Source organism: Sylvia atricapilla, chromosome 1, assembly GCF_009819655.1.
Source record: "Sylvia atricapilla isolate bSylAtr1 chromosome 1, bSylAtr1.pri, whole genome shotgun sequence".
Taxonomy (NCBI): Eukaryota; Metazoa; Chordata; class Aves; order Passeriformes; family Sylviidae; genus Sylvia; species Sylvia atricapilla.
In genome coordinates this window covers 49493626-49519252 of record NC_089140.1, presented here as the reverse complement: position 1 = coordinate 49519252, position 25627 = coordinate 49493626, and the positions used below count along the sequence as shown (strand labels likewise).

Genomic DNA, 25627 nt, shown 5'->3' with positions numbered 1-25627 from the left:
GAGTGTACTATGTCAGCTCAGGCTGTAATCTCTCACTTTTTTTTTGTGTTTTGGTTAAATAAAGACAGTGCTTTCATTTGGTTCCCTAAACCCCCACTGAAAACTTACTGAAAGTTGTTCAATCATGCTGCATCTGCTACTATGCCTCTTTCTCTCTCTCACAATTAACTTGTGACTTGATTGGTTTTAAGAGTATTTGATCAAGAGATCAAAGTTTTAAAAATAATGAGTTCCTATTAGTTTCATGAGACTAGGTGGTTGATCAGAGTAGATGAGGGCCCCTTGCATGCCCCATGATGGGAAAAGTTTTGTAAAATCTGTAGAGAGTACAGAAATGTAGAAAGCATTGGGTCAAAACTTTCATGAAACAAGGCTTCCTGCCAATGACCATGTTTGCTTTTTATTTTGGATGCATCAAGTTTGTGATGGCAGAATGGGGGTTATTCTGATCACTAGTTTTATGTGAGGAAATTTTCCATACAAATGATGCATGAACAGATTTATTTGTTTTGCCCATTTGAGGTAAGTCTGAGGCTCTTGAGAGCTCTTTTCATCCAGAAAGCTTAGTGATTCATAGTAGTTTGACAGCATACCAGACTTTCTGATTTATGAGAATATAAAATGTTAAAACATTCCTGTTCTCCTTATAATTGGTCAACCTGGGTCTCCTGTGAGGCCTCCTGTGAAGGTCTACTTCACATTACAATAAAATAAAATTTCAAAGGTATATGAGGATGGAAAATGTTTTTTTTCTTTTTAATTAACCATAACATTGTTTTTACACTTAAAGATTACTAATTTCCTTTTTTTGCCATCTACAGCTAATGTTCAGAGGAGGCCTTATGAACCTACAGTTTTTGTTCCTTAGTTTATATTCCTGAGAGATGCACCTCATAGAAACTTTCCAAGAAAACTCCAGAGAAATCAGAGTTTTTGAAGGTCTTATAGCTACTTCACTGAAGTATGTTTAATGTCTTCATTTCTGCATGGATGCAAGCTGAAAAATTCCCACTGGCCCAAGTTTGTTCTGGGTAATATAAATGGCTGCTTTTGATAGATGGGCCCTGTCTTTGCAGAGACCAAGAGGCCAAGTATTTTAGATCTCAATGTGATTATGGTTTTGTCTTTTATTGCCACGTATATAAGTCTAGTCCAAAGTCGAGTGAATGAGATAAGTCTTCCTTCATGTGGTACTGGAAGGAATGCATAGATAGAACTGCCTGAAAGACTTTGGTGCTTTGCTTTTGTCAAAACTGTAACAGCTTTGTGGTTTCTTTGAGGAGCAGAGAGAGGCTCTGTTCCCTCTGGCTGTGAGGAATAAACCTAGAGAGAGGGTGAGAAACCAGCGCCTGACCATGCAGAACAGCCCTGAATCTCTTGCCACAAGTGGCAAAACTATACAGGGTGCCCTTCTCTATTCTGTTTTTTTTTTTTTTTTTTTTTTAGTTTCAACGAGTACTTGAAAGATTGTTTTCTTCATTAATATACAGAGATATTTTAAACTAAGTCACTGTTTTCTGAACAATCCTACTGATGTATGTGAGATGCCTAGTCTGGCTGTCCTCCTTTGGACTTCTACAGTATTGTGTGACTCTGAAACGTATGATGGTCATCCTGAGTAGTGAAATTGCCCCCCATACAGGTGATCAGGTTCCAAGCCCAGGGGAAAAATAGTTTTTGCAGTAATCCTGGTCTTTAAGTGAACAAGGAACTTAATTGACATTTAGAGGTGAATATAAGTGTTGGTTTGTATCAAAGAGCAGCCTTTTTACTTTTTCCTTTTCTGGTCTTATGCATATCTTCTTTGTGTTGGTGAAAAATGCCTGCTTGATTATTCTCATGGCTGCATGCCTTGGGTTGTTTTCTTGTGTGTTTTGGAACCTACTCCTTTCATCCTTCTATATTCCAAATAATAATTTCTTGACAAATTTCTTTTGAGTTAATACTCAGAAAATATTCTGTTTAAGCTGTTAGGTACCAATACACAATTTGTATTACAAACAAACACCTAGCTCTGTAGGGAAAACGTGGAATAGATATATTTGCATATTGTATGTGCAATGTGTAAATGTGTGTCTGTGTACATGAACATAAATTGTGTGCAAACAAATCCATATATTAACATGTGTACATGTGCACACGTAAATATATGTGTATGGATGAGTAGGGAGAGTTTTCTGCTGCAAGTGTGATATGTCAGCAGCAATCTGTGTATCAATCTGAAATAATCCACTTACTGTATGTTGAAAACAGAAGAGTTGTGAAACAGTGAATGTACATAATGATAATATAACAGAATTACTTGAATGATCAGGTAGTTTTACAGTCAAATGTCTCAAAGAGAATGTGAGAAAAAACCTCATTACTGCAGAAGAAGGGAATACAGTGACCTCACCCCTGATAAGTAACAGCTATATCCAATAAGGATAGTGAGATAAAAGAGGGGTTAGCTGGTAAGTGGAGGAGGAACTTTGAGGAACATGAAGGAAAGAATCACGAAGCAGGATCCTGGGGAGAGAGAATCGCTACTGTGAGGTCATTCTGGGTCTGCAGTTAGAGCCTGTTGTTGGAATATGCAGTCACAGTCTAGCTAGGTTAAAAAAAAAAAAAAAAAAAAAAAAAAAAAAGAGCGCCTGCATTCAGAATCTGCAAACTAATACCTGCAGTCATAGTTTAGCAGGAAAGAACCAGCAGTCAGAAGCTGCAAGGGAAACCTACAGTAGGAACTTGCTGCAGCCAGAGTCAGTGAATAGTTGGAGTAGAGGTGACCAGGCTGTGAAGAGGACCCTTTTTATGCTATGTTTAATAAGGAGTCTGTGCCTTGGCTCATTGTTACCCTCTAATAAGAGGGCTGCTTCAGCACATTACAGCTGTCTGCTTTTGCAGTTGCTGTCCTGTGCAAACAGACTGCAGAGCATTTTGGAAATGAGACATCACCAGCAATGACATGTTTTCAAGAAACTGCTTTAAAGCCAAAATACATTAAAATGTAATACCATGAATTGAAATGTAGCATAATGCTGTTCTAACCGTATTAAAAAAGGGCACGCTTCATTTAGGCTCACACTGAACCAAACACTGTCTCTGTTTGCCAAGGCACAGAAACAGCAACATAAACCAGCAAGAGGTAAGAGTTGGTGATCTGTTCCTGGGAATAGGACATCTGAGCAACAGATAATATTAAGAAATTACTACTATCCCATCAGCCTTCACTGAATTTGTGTCAGACACACTTAGCGTATGGGACAACAAAGTGTAAGGTCTCTGCCTTTAACAGGGGAGAACTAAATGGAGATTTCTTGCCTAAGCTGATATTTTTTAAATCAAGCTGGCTTGAGAAACATTGTCCAAGGCTAAAGCACTGCTGGAATGTCACAGTGAGTTACCTGTAGTCAAAATACTGAGGCTGTCTCACACCCAGTATCACTGAACATTTTCATCAGTCACCTAGAAGACAGCATAGAGAGAATACTTGTTAAATGCACAGATGACAGTAATCCACAAGGGACGTTCAGAGTATTTTAAGAGAAGATGTGAATTCTAAGTGACAGATTGAAGTTACTGTCTAAAAAAAACAGGCTGTGCAATAGCAATCAGGAAAGATACTACAGGTAGATGGGAGAAATCAATCTTGCAAATCCAGGAGGGTGAAGTTCTGTGGAAAATGGCTGAAGTGGAACATGATATAGGCATAAAAACAAAAGAAAGAGATCATTCTGGGATGCATAAACATGAAGCAGTTTATTGCTCACATACTGCTAAACTGTTTGCTTAGAGTGATTCGCCCAGTTTGGGTGCCACATTTCAAGGAAGATCTGAACAAACTGCAGGGAGTTCACAGAAGAGCAAACAGAAAGATCAGATCTTCAAAAACATAAATGTATGAACAGGCAGCTTCTTAGCCTAGAGAAAAGATGACAAGGTCTGTTAACAGTTTTCAAATATTCAACATTGTACATAGAAGGTTGTAGAAAAGGTTCAGAAAAAGAGTTGGAAGGAGCTTGTCAAGTAATCAGGGCCTTGTCAAGTAATCAGGCAATGCATTTTTGTAGCCAGTATGTGAGCAGTTGAGGCATGTACATTTAAAGTCACAAGTGTGAATGGAGAACAGTTAGTTTCAGGCTTTAAAATTATTTCTTTAAATTTGGCTCACTTAAAGATAAAGCTAGGAAATTGACTCGGCTCCCTGGGTAAACTTCAGTCATCTTGATGAACATTTGCAATGATGTTTGGACAACAAAAGAGAGAGCATTACCACAGTGATGCCTAATTGAGTATAATCCACATATAATCATTCCTATTATAGTGAAGTACTGTAGCATTTAGATGAAGTAAACCACTTACAAGATCCTGCAAATGTTTCATTGTGTGGCTGTTTCTTCTCTAGCTTGCACTGATGGGGATGAGGAAATGCTCTATTGAAATCCATGGTGCTAGACAACTGTTAAAGATTCTTTGGCATGCCAATATTAAGGCAGACTAACGTCTTATATTATTTGCTTTTTAGCAAATTATTCATTGTTATTGTAAGTGAATAGGCAGAACTCAAAGAGTTCAAAAACATGCAGCCTTTGTCTTCCATCATCTTTTGCTAATCAAGTTTCTTATCAAAGAAGCCTTACAAAGATTCTGGCTACATTTAATGTGAGTTTTACACAGCCTAATTCATCTGTATCTTTAGGAAAAGCCGTTGCCACTCATGTGCCAATCTGCCTAACCCAGGTAAGCTTATAGCAGTATCCTACACTGGTGGCAGTCAATTTATCTGGCTCAACCATTCTGGCCATTTTTTTCCCCCCCTAATAGGAATTTGGTAAACATTTAAAAGAAGGGGAAAAACATTAAAATATATGGTTGTTTCACATTTGTAGTTAGAAGTTCTTTTATAGGCATGACCTAAATTCTTTAGTCTTGTCTAACCCTGTCTGTGGTGGATGGAGATGGAGGGCATAACCCTAGTTTAGAACCACCATCAATTATTTAATTTTATATCTATTATTTTATTCTTTGTAGGCTTCTCGGCTGAAGTTAAATGATCTGGAATTTACTTAAGTAGTTCATGATTCTTTTCCAGAGGAGAAAGTGAAATATTCCTTATCTTCCTGAGCAATAGCTTTCTTCAAACCTTTTTGGTATGCTTTCTGTGCACTTGCATTAAACTTTCCCTCTATCCTTTAAAAATACATGCAATCTCATTAAAATGTGAATTTAGAAAAGCAGAGAACCATGTTTGGCTCTTTTGTTGAAAAGGGCAGATGGGGTTCTTGGCATCTGTTCATTCCTTATTTCTGAATATTGGGTTGGGCACAGTCTTAAACAGTCTTCGCCTGTTTTTTTTGTTTGGTTTTTTTCCCTCCATGATTTGGTCAGCATGAATTCTGGAAAAGCTGGATCTTTTGTGAAAAATAAATGTTAAGAAATCCCTTGGGTCCTAGATCAGCAAGTTATTTCTTCCAGTCTTTCATGATGCAGAGTGGCTTATTGCGCCTGACAGTGCTGTGCTTCATAAACCTCCCTTTCTAGTTGTTTCTGGCAAATGTAAGGAAATATCTTTGGATATTGTTTTAGACTAAGAACTTGTCCTTGGTTTCCTTCCTGAAAGCTCACTAAGATATTATTATTCAGAACTCAGCAATTCCTGAGAGGAATAACTTCTTTAAGCTGGACTGGAACTTTAGATAATGTAGCAATATTTTCTTGAACCCACTATTTACAGTGGAAAAGAAGAGCAAAAATGTGGATGAAGCAATGAAAAATATGTCAGATATTAGTTAATGAGAATGAAGCATTCTGTAAGTTTGTACATATTTTCCACTAAAACAGATCATCAGTCCTGATTAGAATTTAGTCTGTTAGTGTAGTGCTAAAGTTTACCTCAGATAGATCCCACTTTGTTCTTTAGGAGAACCAGAAAAAAAGAGTGTTCAAAATATGAAATAATGGGATTTCTTTTTTGGAATATGAATACCTTCAGCTTTCCAAAGGACTTTGTGCATCACCTGTAGGTGTTAAAGATGGAAAAGCCTTATTCAGTTGTGAACAAGGCCATTACAGGTTTTTATTCTCTGGAGTAGAGTTTCTAGTATTGTGCTCTCCTAGTTTTGTATTCTCTCAACAATAAGGATACCTTATCTCTTTCTCAGGAGGCTACTCCACTAACAGATAGGGATCACTGTCAGGAAAGATGTTATGTGTATCAGCAGCAGCAGCAAACAGAGCAGCTGAGACACTATAAGCCTAAAAGAAGGCTTTGAGCACAAAAGAGGATGAGACTCTAATCTCAGTGATGGTGAGAAACTGGAACAGAGTATGTTGAGCAGAGAACCTGTGGATGTCCTATCCCTGGCATTGCTCAAGGCTGGGTTGGACAGGGCTTTGCCTAATGGAAGATGTCCTCACCCCATGTCAGGGAGGTTGGAAGTGGCTGATCTTTAGAGATTCCTCACAAACCAAACTATTCAATGAGTCTATGAAATACCTGAGATATTAGGTGTACGGATTACAAGAACTCTGATGCAGCAGTGTATGGGCAGTCATGCTGTACTGAGCTGGTGCTGACCCTTTAACACAGAGAAGCTCAGTCTGGGCTTTGGGCTGCTTGAATTCACAGCAAGGTTCTTGTCAGAGGATAAAACTTTACTACATCACTGCAGGATTTATGTCACCTAAAATTAATTCTGCACAACACTTCTGAAAATTCATCATTACTTGTGAAATATTCTAATTAAGCAGAGGACAGTGACTGATAGCTAATCAATCCTGGTGAAACTGGGCTTCTCCTAAAAACTTGTTACAGAAGTCACAGTTTCATACTATGCATTCCAGTCATTCCCCTGGAGCACATTGAATATATCCTCTCTCTGTTTGTTATTGCCATATTTTGGGCATTTCCAGGCAATCGATATCTGCCTTTTTGCATGGCTTGACTACAGTCCTTTAATTCTTCTTTATAGCTGAGTGCCTCCATCTAATTTGTTTTGAATGCTTTTGTACTGTGTTTAACTGATGAACTGCAAATGGTGCCATCTACTATCCAGGGCTGAGGGCAGTTCAGCACATGGAGTCACTCTGGAGCTCAGAAGCAGGGATTTTTACCTTCCTGATTACTAAGCAGAAGCTGTAATAAGGCTGAAATATGTGTATTAATGTTTCTGTAAGTGTGCTCTGTTATGTGAATCTTTCAGCTCGTCAATAAAGTCAGAGCAGTGCTTGCAAAATACCGTGGAAGCAGGTTATATTGCTAGGGATGTTTTAATACCCAACCACTAAACTAGTAATGAAGTTTCTCCTCTGTAGTACCTTCCCAGTATATTTCTGATTTGCTTGTAATCTTCATGGATGTCTGTAGAATTCTTAAAATCTCTGGTGACAGAGCAGTTACTGAGGTGCCCTATTACTGACTTAATGAGGAAAGCAGCCAAGAGAAAGAGCTTCCTGATTAAAAATCTTACCAACCAATAAAGCCTGTTTAGAAATGTCCTGCAGTATTTCTTGGCTTAGGGTGCGCCAGTTCTGGGAAGAAACACTGGAAATAGTTCTGTCTGTCTGCTGGAAATAGGGATGTGTTGTGGCTTATCTTTGCAACGAGCCCAGAGTCAAGGCATTACCAGGTGATGTTACCATATCACCTCCTTAAGAGTATGCAAAATGTGACAGGGAAAACAGGGGGGCTTGTTGTGTGCATTGTGTTAGAATAAAGCGAATATTAACAGAAAGAATCTCCATTCTGCTTTGGTGAGAAGTTGCCAAAGTTGTCTTTTGATCTAAGAACCAGATAAACAACTGGACTAAGTTTTTTCCAGTTCTCCTCAACATGAACCTGAGTTCAGGACGCCAAAACCAACAGAGGCTCTGTGAATTTATAGTGGTGAAGCTCTGTGTGCACCATCTTTCCCATAGTACTGACTTGAATGTTTTCTTTGTTCCAAACTGTTTTCTTTGCCCATATTGCCATACCCATTGAGTCTTTTGGGGCATGTTTGACAGAGGAGATGAATCCATGAGTCTGGCAATGTGCCAGATGTACATTGACATCTGCTAATCAACAGAAATGTGTTAAACTAATAAGTGGGTCTGATCACAGTGTCTCGTTAATCTTTGAGTTCCTGTGACCTCCTCTGTCATTTTGTTGGTGAGGGCACAAGAAACACTTCTGTCCTCCATGTGCCTCATTCACAATCTTAGCCTGCTCCAGCTGTGTTATCTCAGTTCCTTTCAAGCAAGAGACCAGATTCATGCCGTCTCTCTTCTTCTTGTGTGTTTTCATAAGTCCTGCTCCTTCATAAAATACATCTGCAATTGCAATTTCATAGATCTGAGGACAACCTCTTGGGACAATATTGCTGTGCACAACCCACCTCCCTTCATGAAGGTACACAATGCTATTTTCAGGAAGTAGAGCAGTGCTCAGGGCTTTGGATTATGTTGTTCTCTTTTTGTTTTTCTTTGTTGGTTGCATTATACATGTGCAAATATGTAATGTGCTTGATAACAGATTTTAACAGTGCACCTAAGAATTTTGGATTTCAATCCTCTGTTGAACTGTGTTCATCAGAAAGTAAAACTTCATATTTCGACTGCATTGTTCCTTAATTAAATAGTGTGAAATATGGGTAGGAATCTGATTCCAGGATCTTTCAAAAAAACAATATATATATATATATTAATTTTCAATATCTCTTTGAATTAAGGACAATTGGGATTATGGTCGTCTTCTCACCAGGCAGTCTTTAAATTCATGTCCATTAAATTCTAGACAGTGTCAAACAAATCTCTGGCCAGGAAAAATACACAAGAAAAATGGTTTTGATAAAAACAATTCTTAATTTGTTTGCACTTTGTGCTAGAGAGACTATGTCAATGAAGTGCAAGTAGCAGCCTAAGGGAAGTTTATTTTTCTATGTTGGATGAACAAGGGTTGAAAATGTGCTTTTCCATCCATGTTTTACTTTGTACATTACTTTCTCTGTGACCTAAGCTTTTCCAATGGTTTTGAAAATGGACATCCTTGTGTCATAGGGACATTTTTTGTACATTCAGACTGATACACATCAAAACAAAATTCTCTCACTGCAGGCAAAGGCTGTTGAATATACATTTGCAGTCACTAAAGCCTTTTATTCCTTTGGTTTCTTATGTGTATTTTCACCACGGCATTTTTGGTTTTTTTTTTTGTCATTTGGATACCTGCTTTGGGCACACAATATTCCCCTGCTTTATATCCTTGAGGAATCTCCATGTTCTGCCTTCTGCTGGGTTGTATGTAATGGTGATGACTCTGGCAGTGCTGTGTCCCCCAGCACCAGGGAATATCTCAGGCATCCCATGGCAGTTTTCTTTGCCTCTAAATGGAGACAACTAGATGGGCCCCAAGAGAAAGTACTATGATCCACTCGGTGCTGTCTTGTCACCTTTTTTGGTGTCTGTCAGACAGAATATGACTCACAGGGTCTACCAAGGTGTGTGGGATCAAGAGGTCATTACACTGTCCAAATTGCTTGCTCTGCATGGCATTAGGTCTCCCTGGTAATTAAACTTTAGATTAAAGCATCTGTCTTGGACTTTAACCTTTTCTGCCTATACTACGGGGAAGAGTGCTAATGCTCTAAACTAGCTGATACAGTGAAGCATTGACATGTTTTGGTAGCTTAAAGAAATGCCAAGGTTTATTGTAGTGAAACAGAGATTGTATTTGCATTTGATTCTGCAAATCTAATCTCGTCAAAGTTAAGACAGCCAAGATAAACCTCAGGCAACTTCGTACATAACATAGCTTCTTTATGCAGTCATGCTTAGCAGAGCAGCTATATATTCCCAGGACAACTATGGCCTGTTTTTTAGTGTGTATTGGAGTATTTCTGGTTTTAATATACAGGTCTGACTTTGAGGAGGAGGAAAACATGCATTTTGCAAGTTTTTCATGCTGAGAAGCACAATTAAAAGTAATTGCTTCTGTTTCCAAAGTAAAACATGCCTTTTAAAAAGTATAAAATTCACCAGCACCCAGGGAGACACTTCTGCCATGTAGAGACAGTTTCCGTATTTCACTTTGTAGGTGCTCCCATCTGTCCCTCTTAAAGCAGTGCTTCCTGAAATATGAATGAAGCAGTTTCCTGAAACAAAGCCAGTATAAAACGAAACTCAACATACCAGAAGTAGAAAAGTGAAATAAAAGTGATCATTGCATCGGTTTAAAGGCATTTGTGCAAATTGCCTTATAAATATAAACACCATAGACTGCTGTGATAAGCAGAGATATTTTAAGGTTGAGATGTTTCATATACAGCTCTGATGCTAATTGTAAATGAAAAAGGTTGTATTGATAAGTTAATTTTGTCTTGTTTCTTTTATTTATAGGTAGTTTTATCTATAAACCATTATAAACAGAGGAAGAGAAAGTTGTTACTTGGACCTTGAGATGAGACAGAACAATGTCTGGATGGATTCAGAAATGAATCCTGACCTAATGACTAATTTTTATGAAACAATCTAAGACAGAGTCCCAGAATGGAATATTCCACATATTCCATTGCAATTTTATTCCCATAAATAAATAAACTCGTAACACACATAAAAGCACAGTGTGGGGCACACTTTTGCTCTTTCCAGGTTATGGACTTTATTTTTTTATGTAACTATTTCACAGGGAAAGACAACTATGGATGGGTATTAGTTTTTCCAACTACCTAATGCTTATATTCCCTAGAGTACAGGGAAGAAGCTGGATTCTTGCCAAATACTATGGGAAAAAAGCACAGAACTGACTCCCTTTTCAGTTTTTCAAATATTTACAAACTCATGAAATTCACGCTGTGTCATCAGTATTTTCTGACTTACTAAACTGGCCAAATCAATGTTTTTTTTAGTTCCTTTTGGACTTCCTATGTAGCTCAACTTCCTGGCATAGAATTGTCCAATAAAGAAATAGATCTATCAAAACCACCTCAATTAATGAAGTGATAGTAGACTTAATGGAGGCCTGAGCGTCTCTGGGAAAAACTTTGGTTTTCAGAGACTCTGTTGCTGTAGCCAAAGGCATAGAAGGTACTTTTAGAAATAAGACTGGAGTAGGAGGTTGGGGCACTTGTAGGATGCTTGGGAGACCTAGTGTCCTGACATCCTGCACTCCTTAGGCTTCTTACAGGATTTGGGGCCAATCACCTTGCCTCTCTGCATCACAGTTACTCAGTTGTAAAATGGAGGCATCTGTCCTCCTCTATTTCTCAGAGGACTTGTGAAAATAAAGGCATTAGCGATTGTGAAGCCATCTGTTGCTATGGTGATGAGGCTTATTTAAGCACTGAAGAACCAAGATTAGAAACTAATATGTTTCCTTGCACAACTTATTTAGAATATGGATGGGCGGTGCTGACGTAGAAGGTCTGGGTCAGCCTCCAGTAATATGGTTATTGATTCTCAGCGGGGACAGGAGCAAACCTCAGTAGATTACAACAGACATGTTTCGTTAAACTCTATTATTTTAAATGCCTCAGATTGGGTCAGTTGCATAATATCTTGTGGTGGCCTGTTGTACCAGAAAAAAGTGATGTGCAGGATTTTAACACCTGCCATAGTTGTTAGATGGTTCTACATTTTTTTGTCAGGTGTTTGCAGCTAAGGTGAATGCAGTGAAAATACAGAAATTCAGCACCAGAGAAGATGTGTAAAAACTTCTGTAGGTATTGTCGGATAGCATGGCAAAACTTTTAAGGGTGAGGGACTTCCAGGTTTCAGATATGTGGGAGTGCTGTGAGAGGGAGCAAGCTACAGATGAGTCAGAGGGCATGGAGCAAAGGGCTCAGGGAAAATGGAGTCAGTGGGATACCTGTGATGCCGCCATTCTTGGGGAACAAGAAACTGCTTATGTGGAGTGGTTTGGCCTTCAAAAATAAATTCGGTATCCAGAAATGGGTAGATTTTGCAAATTCCATTTTTTCCCCCCTATCTTCTCCCAGTACTGTGATATCATCAGTACATCAACGCCATTTAATATTGTTGAATAATTTGGGTTGGAAGGTACCTCTAGGTCCTCTGCTCTGACCCTTTCCCCCTGCCCTTCCTGCCTGGGCTGATGAACAAGCCTTGCTGCTGGCTGGATCCAAGCTATAGCTCTGGAACTGCCCTGTACTTCTGCCCACTGCCTCTCAGCCTTGGTCTGCCTGGGTATCTCTTGCACTGTGCTTTTTTCCACCCTGCCTGTTTCCACAAGAAACACGTATTTAGAATAGGGAACTTTAATAACCACTTGGTTCTAATAGATGAAACGTTTGGGGTCAGCTGTAAAATGTTTGTTTTAAAACACCCTATCAATAGATGAAATACGTTCTCTAAATCTGATATTGAGAGGAGTTCCAGAGATCTATGTCTCATTTCCAGATAGACTGCTTAATGTATCTGTGAATTATTTGGTACGTTTTAAATATATTCTTCTTTCCTCTGCATTTCCTCTGTAAATATCATAATATTATGTCAGGATAGCGAATTGTTCTCGTTCTCATACTAGGGAAGCAGCTCTTCCTTTCCAGGCTTTTTGGTCCATCATAAATATTGTTTCTTTTTAAACTTGACATGATTTTTTTCCCCGAGTGTATTTGTTCATCCAGTTCTCACCCAGCTGCTTTTGTCTGGTTTTGCTCCCTTTTCATCTGATGTCTCTGATACAGCAGAAGCATGGGAGCTGGTAAAAGAAATAGAGCAGCTAAATGATTGTATGCTTCTGCTTGGCCACTGTGAGTTTTTTCTGGTATTTAACCAAAGCAAAAATGACCACTAAATGCAAAATTCTCTGAAGAAAAAGAAACACAAGAAGCCTTCTTTTTTTTTTTTTTTTTATTTTGCCAAGGCATTTTAATTAGAAGCAATAGGAAAACATGCATTATTTTCTCACATCTGGGTGAGACATTGATTTTAATACTGAGAACAATTTAATTTGGAAGCTATCAGTACATCACAGGTAGTTTTGAGAGTAATTTTCTTTAAAAGTAATAAAATTGTGTAAATTGGCCAAGCAAATATTCTTCTTTACTGTTGTCTAGTGTTTAGTAGATAATTTTGGGAGGAAGGGTTCTTGTTTCCTAGAGTTTATAATTAGTTTGTTTAGTCATTCTTTTCTCTTTCAGGTGATTAAGCTAAGGCTCAAATTTTACTTCCTATGCCTTTCAATCATTGCACTTTCATTTGCTTCTCTTGCCTGAAGTAAAAGCCAATAATCCTATGTGAATGCACTTCAAAAACTCCACAGGTGCTACTTGGAAAACCAACTTATAAATTTAATTAAGACAGAGTTGGATGCTGCTGAAACATAAAAGTAAAGTCTACATAACTGTGCTGCTGCTACTGGGACTACAATTTGGGAGTCATTTACCTATTCAGATGATCTCCTGAGTGGGGTATGAAAGCCCAAGAGAATTGCTGGCAGGTTCAGGCTGATCTGGTACTGGCTGCAATAGCTCCACAAGCTCCACTGCCTGGGCTGGCCCCTAGGGAAACAGGAGTGACTGCTCTCATGGCTAATGGCTGGGATACAAATGTCAGCCTCTTCCTTCTTGCTGGTGTTGAAAGGAGCAGAGTTCCTGGATTTCTCCTAGCAGTCTGTTGGCCTGAGACTTTGGTTCACCAGGGATATTTTCACTGAGGTGATGCTTTAAGTTCTCGCTTTCATGTTTTTCCGATTCTGTGCTGCCTAGGGATGTAGTTCTGAGGCCTCACATTGGGTGTTAGTAAGCTCTTTTCACAGAGTAGGTAGACAAAACAAATCCTTTTCCTGCTGAAGACCAAAGACAACTTTCCAGCTCAAGTGCATAAACAGCAGTTGACTGAAGGGAGAAACAAGAAAGATGAGACTTCACAACCCAAGGCTGTAATTGGACAACTAAACCCCAATATGCAAATGGACCAAGACTTATAAAAGTGAAAGACCTCATGATGGGTCATCCATTCTGTTGTCATTCTAAGTCCTTGGGTGTAGCTCTGATCAAGTTATTGCCCTCCCCAGGGTGTATCCTAAAGGACTTGCAATAAATACCTACTTTATTCTCTAGCTCTGTCCAGTCTCAGGTCAGCCTTCCCAAGGCATCAGTTTTTGGCAGCCACGAAGGGAGAGTGAAACATCTAGAAAGATACATTGGAGGGTTTGCAAAGCTATTTTCAGCCTGTTTGTTATCAGCAGGCTGTGGCCCAGGGCTGCTGAGATGTGGCATGTGGCCTTGCAAAAGCAGTTTTTTTGTCACACTCTCTTGGAGGATGATTGTGTTCTCTGTTATCATCTGAGGTAGGGAGGGGATGAGCAGATGGAGTGCTGTTACCAAACGGGAGCAGTGCATCATCCTGGTGAGCCCTGTTTGCTCCAAACCCCTGGGTGAACCCGTAGGGAGCAAAGCATGCATGTAATTGGCCCAGACTATCTTTTAATTTGTAATAATACCTGTTTCAGTATTCTCCAAACAGCCCACAGCCTATTGAAGGGTCAATGTTCTGTCCATAAGGTGGGTTTCCATTGCTGCACCCAAAATTTAGTGAAAGGATTTCCATGTCAGAAGCCTTTGAACCTTCACTGCATTTCCATACTGGAAATCAAATTAAACACTGCACGTCCACTGCAAACTTATGCTCTGCTTTAGCCACTGCACTAGTGTAGTTCAAAGGCCAGTGGCCTACGCCTGAAAGAATGTCCCATGAAGGATGACCACTTCAAAGTTGACCTTGCAGCTGATATAGCTGTATCCCTGGCTGTAGCAGTATCATCCTATTTCAACCCTCAGTAACTCAGTGAGTCTGATTATGGTCTCACTCATATATGCTTATGGCAGAAGGCTCTTATGAGGGTGTCACTATTTTTAACAGTGTCAGAACAAGAATAGGGCTTTTGGGGTGAAATTTAGATTTCTGTGATTTCTAGATTTCTAGAATCTTTCCGTGGAAGTAAGCTCATTCTTTTCTCTCCCTTATCCTGACTTTTAGGTTATCCCTTTATGTACCATGGGGCATTAGAGAGGCCTGTCACTAGGAGTGAGGTCCCTAGAAGTGAAGCATGCAAATTGTCAGCTGCAGTTCTGTGTTTGGTGTCATCTTCGACCAAGCAGGGAAATTATTTTAATAGTATTTATCTTTGCTCTAATAGCTGAGATTTTCATACTGTCTGAATTAAGGAGAACATTGGGTTTGGTAAAATAAGTAAAAAAAGATAAAATTGTTTTGTCCCTCAATGTATTTTAAGAAAATTTCAATGATGTGTTGATGTTCAGAGATAGAGGAGAGCTAGATGAAATTTAAATATTAAGAGGCAAGAATTTTCCTTCAGGTGAAGGATGACATTTGCATAGAAACAAGAATGACTCATATGTTGTTAGGTGAATGTCTAACTAGAATCTAAAATTCCTGTGCATCAGTCACCTTTTACCTTAGATGGCAATAGGAAATATGCTAAGCAGGGTGCCAAATTTTTCATCATGTCCCAACACAGGAACTGACTGGAGAGAATTCATAAATAAATTGTAGCAAAATGGGATGCTGAATCAAATTTTATCACTGCACAGGCAAAACTTACATTGCTTTTTACAGAAAATCTGAACTTTTATTTCCTTTTCTTTTTACCATGAAAACTGTGCAAGAAGAGGGGACTGCTTCTTGTAGCAGCTATTTTAGAAGCCATTAATTTCACTGCAATTTCAATTTTGTAGTTTAAATTATATGAAAAAGGTACTGATTTATTTTCTTAACCGCATATCTTCTTTACTTAGAATTACAATTTTCAAAACAGAATACCAGAAGGTAGAAAGACTGTGAAATGCCTCTACTAAGTTCTGTTGATCTGTGTGACCAAAATGGAAGTGAATGTTTTGGACATAGTGTTCTTTCTGTAAAGTTTTGAACCAACTTTCCTGCAGAGAATTTGTTTCAAGATCAGTTTCTCATCTCAACTTTTATTATGAGTTAGCAGTTCAGACAGGTTAACATCAACTGCTTTTACTAATTGTTTTCCATTAGGAGGGCAACTCAGCCAGAATAGGAACCTGATCCTCTCAGCTACAAATCCTGTTGCTACAACCACTAGGTAAGGTCATCTTTTCTGTAACTTATATTCTTCAGAACTGTTCTATTTCTGTCACTTGTGAAAATATGTATCCAAGGCCAACTCAGCTCTTTAATATTTTTAAATTTTTTAAATTTTCCACTTTTGTCTTGTGTGTATGAATTACCTGCTTAGTGGACTTTGAAAATACCCCATAAAACTGCTGAACCTACCCTGAAAATAAAAATATTTCTTTCATAATGAATTCAAGGTAAAAGAGATGACAGCTTTAACTTTTATTTGCTTCTTCACACAAAACATCCAAGTGACTGTAGCACCTTTGTCACACACCACAGGAATTATGATGTCTGCTGGAGTCACACTGAGAGAAAATATGTGACACAGAAACTTCCCTAGTTTGCATTGACAGAGCCCAGCACTGCCCATCCATAGTAATTCTGGGTAAATTCCAAGAGGTACTTCTATAAGTCCACAAAACACTCCTTACATGAGATTTAAACACATAGTCTGACAATGAGTAGACTTTAGGAAACTTGTGCAACAGCAAAATCGCCCACTGCAGGAATGATTAACTTTTGGTAGTTCCCTGAAGGGCAGCACTCTGCAGTTTCTGATCATGCAGTTTCCCACTGTGACTAGGGACCCTGGATTTTTGATTTTTAATTAAAAAATGGGGTAGTTCCCCTTCCTTTCTATCAGAGTGAAAGAGGAATGGATCCACATCTTACTGGAAAACAGCAGAGTGGAAATGAGTCCTAATCATTTTCCATGGGGAAATCTTTAAGACTCAGTTGCTGGACTGGTACAGCAATACTTTTCTATACATCTTTTCACGTGCCATGGGATTATTTCTGTATAAGGAAATGTTGCGTGATTGAAAAGTGTAATTGTTTGCTACTTGGAATCTTTTTGGCCTTATATCATAATAGTTTTCTGGGACATTTACTCCTTCCATATATATCTAGAAGTTTTATTCCTACACAGAGACTTGCAATACTTCTTTTTTTCTCCCAAGAGCTTCTAAATAAGCTAAAGCAAACTTATATTGTCTCTGTGTCTCATAAAGGAGTATGATTGTCTGTGGATATCTTAAATCATGTTTTCAAAAGTGGTAGAATGCATCAAAACCCTGACAATCTTACAGAAGAGCATTATGTGCTGATACTGTCCTGACACAGTAGCTCAATAGATAGAAGTTACAGAATATTGATAGTTGGAAGGCACCCACAAGGATCATCAAGTCCAACTCTCAAGTAAATGGTCTGTACAGAAATTAAACCCAAAACCCTGGTGTTGTTAGTACTGTGCTCTAATAAACTGAGGTAATCTCATGGACAGATTTTCAATGTCTCTTGCTTGTCACGGAATTCAATGAAGGTTTCTGCCTACATTATTTAAGTCAAATTCAACATGACCTTCTCCACTGCTGTATATTAGGTTTGAGAATATCTTTCTGTTATTCCTTCCTCCCATGTGGAAGTTTAGAAACCCCCTCCAAAACAGAACCTCTACCTCATTTTTTGGTAAACCTAAATTCTTTAATAACATTTAATTTGGATTTAATCTAGACTCTTCTATTTCCTCTGCTATAATATCATAGGCAAGGTCCTTAACCTGTGCCTGCCTTCTGTTACCCACTTTAAAATGTTTTTCTAAATAGCAGCCTACTTATATTGTTAAGGGTCAAACTTATATTGTTAAGGATCAATTAATTTATTAACTAATTAACTTAAAGCACTCTAAAAATATAATGTGCTACGGATGTAATTTTTGTAATTAACAATGCTTCAACACTACTAATGCTAAAATATTTATTGGTGAAATCTAGTGGGTACTGAAAGAATATTACATCAGTTAAAAATGGGAAGGTGTGTTATCTGGATATATGTGAAGGCCATTAAATATTGAGGGTGGAAATGTTCTGATCCTGGGTTTCTCCCATGCCAGCTCCAGTTAGGGAAAATATCTTCTGTTAATAATGTTGTTAACTGATGTACTCTAATATGTCTGGTGAGAAGTATATGAACAGTTGAGTCTGATTTTCAGCAGATATAGATCTATATTATGTAAAAATATAAACATTTGTTCCTACCTTATGATCTGTTTGTGATCCTTCCCTGTGACCTTTTAGAGTATTTTCCCCCTGATCTGACTTTGGGCTCCCTATTTGACAACATGAAAAGATTAGCTGGAAATAGAATTTGTTTCTTGGTATCAAGTGCTCCAATACATGGTGCCTCTTTGCATGTCTGCATTCTTCAAAGTTTGCTCCTGCTCAAAGTGTGTGCATCCTGCTGCGCTGTGTTAAAGGGCTTTTAGCAAAGGAATGGTGTGCTTGGTGGCGGGGAGGATGTCACTCTTTGATCAGCAACTTTTGTGCCTACTGAACACCCTTGCTCTGATGTGAGTGCTGTCTGCAACCCTCTGGATTCTTGATCTGAGTGGTTTGTTTGCTGTAGTTCCTGTCACAGTATTATGCAAAGCCTGTTAAAATGCTGACAACTTCCCTCCGCCCCTGTATTATTTTTTCTGTGTTATTTTTGTGACCTCTAGCTGAAGCATAGCCCTTGTATACCTCATCTACTAATTTGCTGCTGTTTATATCAGAAATAGGATGCTCTAACTCGTTAACTACAGCTATCTAGGTTATGAAAATATATATTCAGCAAATACATCCTCTTAGTTCTGTTACTTTTCTGCCTTCTCTTCAGTGCCTAAGTACAACTCAGACTGACCAAATTTAGCAATAGCTGCCTACACCTGACAGATTTTAACCTTTACAACAAAGCACCAAAGTTCTCAGTCTTGACGTCTCTGCAGCCTGTATACACACCTAGAGGGCAACACTCACTACAAGACACAGCTTCATTGCATTCTATCAAAAGCAGGTGATGATGCCTAGATAACCAAGATGTGTCACTGGGCAAGTGGGGAAAACTGGCATTTTTTTTCTTATCCCCTTGGAGGGGATTCTATGGGACAGAGAATGCCACGTGAATAATTTTATGCTGTTTGAGGGCAGGGCCCAGATGTCTTTTCCAAGATACAGAATATTGCTAGCAATGATTTTTTCCTAAACCCACAGTATATGTCACACTTTGATGATCATGAAGAAAACATGAGATACCTTAGTTTTACCCTAAGATAAATTTAATGAGATAAGGGACAGCATGGACCTCATGTAATTTATCTCCAATAAAATGTAAGTGGGAATCACCTTGAGATCTAGGCCATAGGAAAGCAGGTGTTTATTACCTTTGATATGAATTTGTAACAAAATATCCATTTGCATGTGAAATGTATTGCCAAGACTGATCAAAATACAATATTGGCAGCAGTAGTAATGCACTTGATCATGTGGTGTGGCCAGTCAAAGAGAAATTGCTGCTCTATTCACCTCTTAACCTTTGCAGACACAAATTCAAGGTAGTGAATGATGCAACAGTAGATTTGACTCTTCTGCAGCATCCCAAGCTCCATGTTTGCTCTTACTTCTAAAATACACAAGAAGCAGAATTTATAATTTTCTGAGCATCTCAGTTGAAGAATAAAATGGGAACTTTTATCTACCTTTTATATGCCATATACTGTGTTTGTTGACCTTTGCTGCAGCTGAGCCATACTGTGTTACAAAGAATAGATGTTCTTTCTTTACCCTTAAATCCTCTTGATAGAAATAGTGACCCTGATTCTTCACTCACACCAGCATCATACTGAGTCAGGTCATTGGAAAAACACTCTTTAGAAAGTCTTATCTACTTTATTAATCTTAAAATTTCTTTTATGTATTATGTCAGCAAAACCCCCTCTTTATGTGAGTTGAAATAAATCCTAACAGTGCAGGATCATAAAGAGCTAGAGAACAGTAAGAATGGTTTTACCTTTGCAGTAAAAACTCTACCCATTTCTTTAAGTTATGCAAATTTTGGGGTGCAATAACATGGGTTGAAGTGATTTCAGAAAGGAAAATTCGTTGTTCTTAGGGAAAGTTGCTCTAATCACTTCATTCTTACATACAGTACTTGGATTTGGCTGTAGAAATACTGCAAAGTGCTCATTCCTGTGGTCTAAATCAGCAGTGTAGTAGCTGGCTGCTCTGCAACGGCAGCTGAACAGCCAATGTTTGCTTTTCCAGCACTGTAGCTATGTAGAGAGGGACTCCAGAACTGAAAAATCACATCATGTAGCAAACAAATGAAAAAAAACCCCAACCACCAGCATAAGTGTCATTTCTTTTTAAATGGAAGCAAGAGAACATAGGTAACTCTCTTCTGTCTGCTTCTGTTACTGTAGTAGGACTCTAGAATTAGTTTCATAAGGCTGTTTAGACATATAAACACACTTTTTGCAACCTCTCAAATTATTCCCCAGTTCCACTGGAAGAGATTTCTTGTGCAAAGAGATATTCCCAAATCTCCTAGTCGAGGAGCCAGGTGGATTAAAAAAATTAATAGCGATAACCCCTCTTCCTTAAGGCAGCTGGATATTCAGCCTATTATGTCCTTTTTTTTTTTTTTTTTTTTTTTTTTAAGCCTTGTCTTCCCAAAGCTCTCCTTTCCCCTTCCTTTTCCTTCCTTTTGTAATATTAAAAGCTCAGTAAGACTCAGGCAGCTGACAACCTCCAGGTCACTTGGATGCCACTGCTGTCTCAAAATGATCTTCTTGATATGAGCAAGATAATTTTTTTTTACCCTTGGAACAGAATCTGGTCATTTTCAATCTCATCTGTTAATGAAGACTCTTCCCTCTATCTTGGAGTATGTAATAACATTGATTGGGGCCAAGCACATGCAGCTAGGTTGGGCACAGCATAGGTGACACTGTGGGTACAGAGAGGTGTGGAAGGCTGGTGCAGATGTAATGTGCTTGATATTTAAGGCTTGCTAATAATCACAGTAGTTATGTCTTGGTTGCCAGTTTTTAGATTTGTGTGTTGAAACATCTTGAACAAAATGTTAGTGAGAGCAATTCTGCAGCATCCTGCTGACTGAATTCAAGGTGCTGCCTCGTTTGCCATCTGCCTGCAAGCTCACAGCAGTAATTATAGTGAGTCTCGCAAGTGCTGGGACAAGAGGTATGTCAAATGCATTTTCCTTCCATTTGAAGGCAATTTTCATTTTCTCAACTCATTTGAAACTACATTATTATGAGCTGCAGGTGTGAGAGTCACGTGGCAGCAGACAGACATGTGTATACGCCCACAAAGCAAGATACCAACTCCTAGAGTGTCCAGAAGAGTTTGCGTACTTATCTCAGCACTTTTAAATTAAATGCAGTGGTGGAAAAGTTTCCTTTGTTATTACCACTCCTATCCTTGTGCATAGAATCTTAGTATCTCTAATTAGTGTGACAATATATATGAAAAAAAGCGTGCTTGATTTTGCTGAGCATTGGTGAAATAACAAGCACTGGAATAACAACACACACAAAAACTGCTGAAAGTGGAAGTTACTTGCAGTTTGTTGAAGCTTCCGTGGATAGTGATCTATGGACACACCCATAGTGAGGATAAGCAGGGTGAAAATATAAAATTGGCACCATGTGATGTATAAATTCATTTGATGCTTGAATTCTGCAGAGAGTTGCGGTCCTGAAATTGACTATTGTTTGGAAAGTGATTAAAGACCCAGTGCATTTGAGCACTGGTCACATGGGAGGAGAAGGAGGAAGTTTGTATCTGGTACAGCACATGGGAGCAAAGTGGAACCAGGGACGTGCTCCAGTTCTTCAGGAATCTGCATCTTTATGTTAGGGTATACAGGGAACCATTTTTCAGAATTGTGTCTGGAATTCACTTTGAAACAGTGGAAGAGTAAGCAGGCTGATACAGGTTAGCTCATGGTCAGAGTCTTATAAACCACGTGTGAATGTATCAATCTCTGAGGGTCCAGCCTTTGCAGAGAAGTGGCTAAAATTAATTAGCGAAAGCGCTCTTCAGAGGTGTTTTGTAAAGCAAAAGGTTTAATAAGGAAAAATAACAAAATAACAAATGTTACAGAAAACAAAAGATAAGGCATGCACAGGTGTCTGAGAAAGCTTCTGACACTCTGCTAAAATGCTCCAAAAAGCCTTTACTTGCTTTTGTGCTTCTTCTTAAATACTGAATGTTCTAGGAGGGACAATCTGGCTTGCAGCCAATAGAGAGAGATACAAGGTTTGAGGAACGGTGACAAGGTCCAAGGGGTGCTTATCTTGAGCAAATCTTTGAGTTGAAATAAATGAGCCAATCTTTGTCAGAACAGCGAAGAAGTTTCTGAGTTCTTTTCCTTATAAGAAATGCAAAGGCTGAGTCTTTAACTTTTCCCTATATGGAAAATATTTGTTGGGTGTGGGAAACGCATTCCTACAGCAGGCAGAAGGAACACTTGTTGTTACATACCTTCTATACTGATCTACCAGGAAAGTTGGGGCAGGAAAGAAGAATGAGTAGAAGTTTGCTTTTCCTGAATTTCCTTGTGGGATATGCTTGGTGTCACTCACTGGAGGAAACAGCATTCATAATCCAAGCTGCACATTCTCCTAAAGGTGACTGTTGTGGCTGAACTGTTTCCTGCTCTGCCTATACTCGTGAGATTGGAAAGACAAGGGCTGTGTAGGGAAAAAATAACTGAAGCTGATGGGCTCAGTGAGGAGGACTTACACAACATCCAGACAATGAATAGATTTTAAGGAATATATAGAAGAGTTTTTTAGGAGATTATAAGCAGCAGGTCTCCCTCAACCTACTTAAACAGGACATTCATGCATGCTTTGAAATAAAGCGTCTACATTTGTACTTGCGGGTTTAGGAGTCAGACATCCTCAGCAGCTTTGCATCTGGGGTTGATATTTTTAGAATCACAGAACCATTTGAGTTTTATGTCAAAGACAAGATCAGATTTAAGCTTTCCTCATTATATGCTTTAACTGAAAAAACCCCATTATGGTCATCCTTCATGTTCAAGATTTAAACTAATTCTGGGCCTGTGGAATATCCTGTACTTTTCAGACAAGAATTTCTATAAGCATCTGGACCAATGTTTTCCATGGATTTGTGCTTCATGGTAATTCATGAGCTCTGAATAACATTTCTGTGACTGGGGTATGTGCCATCTTATTTCCTCATCTTATTCTATAACCTCACTCAGTAGACTCTCAGGTGGCTTATGTAGGCTGAGCTGATCCAGTTTCCCAAAGTGAAGGAGTCCATCATTCTGTCAGAGGTAGCTGAAATTATCTGGTAGGGTCAAAAGTTATTGAGGAACATATATAAAGTGTGATCACATAAGTCACGTTTCCATAGGAACCGGCTAAAAATACGTCTGTATGAACACTCAGCGTCTATCGTGATGAACTGTTATGTAAGTAGGATTTTTTTTCCTCTGTAAGAACATTGCAGGTGCTTGTTAATAATTTGTGGCAGAATTTACAGACAAGTTTACAAGTCTTCATGTGCAATCGGCTGTGTGCTTATTACAGTGTCTGCCTTCACTCCTCTGACTAAAATGGGAAATTAACAGGGCATTCTTTCTCAAGGCTTAAAAACATCCAGAAGATTAAAAATAGCCTCAGGCTTAAAAACTTCCTCACCTGGTAAAACAAATAAGGTGTTGTACTAACAGTCATCTAAATGTGAGTGTTGTAGCTATGAGTGCTGTGTGTGAAAGGCAGAGAGGAAGGCTTGGAGGCCTGTACTCACAGAAAGTGTGCCATATTGCACCATGGCAACATGTGAATACTTGCTATTTGCAAGTAGTGAATCTCTGCAGAGCAGGAAATTGTCACCAAATAAATTGTTCACATTATAAATAGGTTTGTACCTTGGGATAAATGTTGTGATACAGATTTTTGTGGCGTGGTGATTTGGTTTGTATGAGATGAGACAGAGGAGGTATTTTTACCATGAGATGACATATGTTGTAGCATCATACATCCATCAAGGTTAAGTTAAATTCTGTGTTTGTAACTGCTTTTGTCTTTGTTTTCAGAAGCCACTTAGAAGCTGTCTATTGTGCCAACTAAAAGACAGGACTAGATGATGGGTTGTAAAGCAAAGAAACACCAAAAATATCTGTCTTGAAGAATTGCATAGAAATGTCCACCACTGGACTTCTCAAAATCATTCTGTAGCCTGTTATAAGGATTTTTCTCAAGTTACAGAATTTATTTTTTAAATGTCTGAAAGCAATTTCCATTCTGTTCTGATTTGCTATTTTATCTTTCTTTCACATTAGGATTAAACAGTAAATCTTAGCATCAATGGGTGGGTGGGGGGGGTTGTTGTTTGTTTGGCTTTTTTTTTTTTTTTATTCAATTTCTAACAATAAAACAATCTAAGACTGTATATGCAGTAATAAAATTTAGGGAGTGTACATAATATTTTACCATGCATATTTTTCCAAAGAGAGAGGAGAAAAGAGTCCATATATCCTCTGAGCCTCAGAAAATAGCATGCCACTGGACAAATTCTGAATTGTGATTATTAGCCGATGATTAATAACTTACAGACCTGGAGTTAATCATCGACTGTATTATTTAAATTAAAAATGAATTCAAGAATTCAACATTCTGTCTGCAGACAATTCATTGATAGAAAAGAAAAAAGGATTAAATTAATCAAATAAATAATTTATTGTAAATCATTTGGTTCTAATTATAACAAGGTGCTAAAAAATAGATCAGCTTCTCAAAGCATGGCAGAGTTCTGCTACACATACATATCACCACAAATGCAGCCGTCAAAGTATAATCCCTGCTTTAATTGCTTTTGGTTCAGGACAATAGTGAGGTACAGGAGTGGTAACAAAAGCATTGACCTACCCCATTTATTAAAAGCTTTTTTGTTTGCTTGCTTGCATGACAGAGCATCCTGAGTCAGTGCTTCTGCAACGTGAGAAACACCAGCCTGGCCTTCCCAAATCCTCAAAGCAAAAGCCTGCATAAAAGTGAGTTTATGACCTTCTCTCTCACTGACTGCCAGCTCAGAGGTCTGTACCTCTCTTTTTCTGAGAGTCTAGTTAATAAAAATGAAGAGCAGGTTTTTCCTGGCTTCGTTTTTTGTCCCTCATGAAGAAGCTCTTGTTGACGGTCTTGCAGAGTATTGCCTGGCAGCACTGTGCAGAGAGCATCCTTTCATTGGCTGATGCAGGAATCTTGCCAGAAACATTGCTCAGCAACCCACGTGCTGCTGAATTTTGGATGGAGGATAAGAGAGAGGCAGCACAGAAACAAATGAGACCTGTATGAACATGTTTGTTCTGAGGTCTCCAGAACAGTTGATCACCAGGTTCTTCAGTTCCTGAAGTCTGTAATAGCTGAGAGCTGGGTTTAGCAGGCCATACTAGAACCACTCTGCTTCTGCATCAGGCTTGGACCAGATGATCCTTGATATTCTTTCCAACATGGTATTCTGTTATGTGGTTCACTCCCCCATCCAACTGGGTGACCAGCAGCATTAAAAAGATTACCAGTGAATAGGCAGCAGCCAGTACTAATGACCCCATTTTTTTTTTAAGCTTTCACTTACCTTCCTCCCTGTCAGTAGAATAAGGAAGTCCTCTTCCTTGAGATTTTTATTGTGTTTTCAAAGCAAGTCAGGGTTGGATGATACTCATTTGC

The 25627-nt window shown here is 38.7% G+C and overlaps 1 protein-coding gene across 1 annotated transcript in view; it reads left to right on the top strand.

The window, feature by feature from the left end:
- The window catches only part of FBXL2 (F-box and leucine rich repeat protein 2), a 411994-nt gene extending 391098 nt beyond the window's left edge, over positions 1-20896 (top strand). The window contains exon 16 of the transcript XR_010743969.1: positions 20886-20896. The gene's annotated coding sequence lies outside the window, so the exon portion shown is untranslated. The remainder of the gene's footprint in view (positions 1-20885) is intronic.
- The last annotated feature ends 4731 nt before the right edge of the window (positions 20897-25627 follow it).